Source organism: Sinocyclocheilus anshuiensis, unplaced genomic scaffold, assembly GCF_001515605.1.
Source record: "Sinocyclocheilus anshuiensis isolate Anshui unplaced genomic scaffold, SAMN03320099.WGS_v1.1 scaffold2207, whole genome shotgun sequence".
NCBI classification, from domain to species: Eukaryota; Metazoa; Chordata; class Actinopteri; order Cypriniformes; family Cyprinidae; genus Sinocyclocheilus; species Sinocyclocheilus anshuiensis.
Window position 1 is genome coordinate 37,734 of NW_015540981.1, and position 1,218 is coordinate 38,951.

A 1,218-nucleotide genomic window follows, 5' to 3' on the forward strand; every position below is an offset into this window, starting at 1 on the left:
AACGGTTAAGAATAGAAAACGATTATACATAAAATATAGTGCAATCAGTTCGGACATAGCACAGTGCTCATTCAATAAATGGACAGATAAACAGATGAGTTTTGAGTCTAGATTTAAATGTGACTAATGTTTTAGCCAGGGGCGATTCTAGGATTTTCATTTTAGGGGGGCTCAGCCCCCAGTGAGGGTATAATAATAACCTAATAATAAAAAAAAAATATATATATATATATAAATAAGATTTTAAAAAATTTTGATTAATATGGGTCGTATACTAAACTTATTGCAGTATTCCACTGTGTTGCATAGATAGGTATAACATTTGAGAACTGAATAAGCCAAATTCAAGTCTTCATGATCTCACACACACAACCTGTTTACTGTACAAACACAAAACTTTACTGTTTGCATTTCTAGTACAACCCTCATTCTTTAGCTCAAGTATACAAACCTCTTTGCCACATGCACTGGAATATGTATTATATTGAAAGTAAAAATTTCAAATGAAAATGGCAACATGATCGTTTTATAAAGTATATGCGTTCATATGTGCTTCATTTTCACTGGAGGAAACCGCTGTGCTGTGATGAGGGGTGAACGCAGTGAAAACTTAGGCTACAGTAGATGGGGAACCGATTATTGCTCCCCCATGATATTTTGTAAACTGGATTTATGACAAAGAACTGCACAGCTGCAGATATTATAAAAATCTATCGATAAACACACCTTGTCCTCTGTTTCTCAATCTGCCGCGGTCTGCAGATTGAAAAAGAACGCGCTGAAAGACGGGGAGCTGATCGAAGTCTGCCGCTGTTTTCATATGAAATTTAAAGGGAACTGAGGTGATCATGAATTTGTGTACAGTTTATGGAGCTAATCGCAAAATTTTAGGGGGTTGTATATGGGATTACATCTCTGCCACAATTCTGCGCGCGAAAGATCATATTTTGAGCGCGCAAAAGTTTTGTGGAGAAAATGTTTGTCTCGCAAAGAAAGTATTTAGAGCACACGAAAATCAATTTTGCATTTAAAATAAGTTTTTGAATTTGTGCAGACCTTCTCTTTCAACGTTTCACTAGCTTGCTCACCTGATGCCCGCTCTCAGTGCTCTCTAAATGCCAACAGCTCCTTGCTCAACACAACCCAGCATTACAATATGCCATAATTCCAGGAAGTGAAAAATTTCTTATATTCAGGTGTGCATAATTAAGCAGATTT

The 1,218-nt window shown here is 36.5% G+C and overlaps 1 protein-coding gene and 1 long non-coding RNA gene across 2 annotated transcripts in view; one reads left to right on the forward strand and one right to left on the reverse strand.

The window, feature by feature from the left end:
• LOC107690105 (uncharacterized) overlaps positions 1–1,218 on the reverse strand; it is a 10,870-nt gene that overhangs the window by 9,295 nt on the left and 357 nt on the right. The gene's annotated exons all lie outside the window — the stretch shown is intronic.
• Positions 1–1,218, forward strand: part of LOC107690104 (gastrula zinc finger protein XlCGF52.1-like) — a 6,383-nt gene that overhangs the window by 1,188 nt on the left and 3,977 nt on the right. The window lies entirely within an intron of this gene.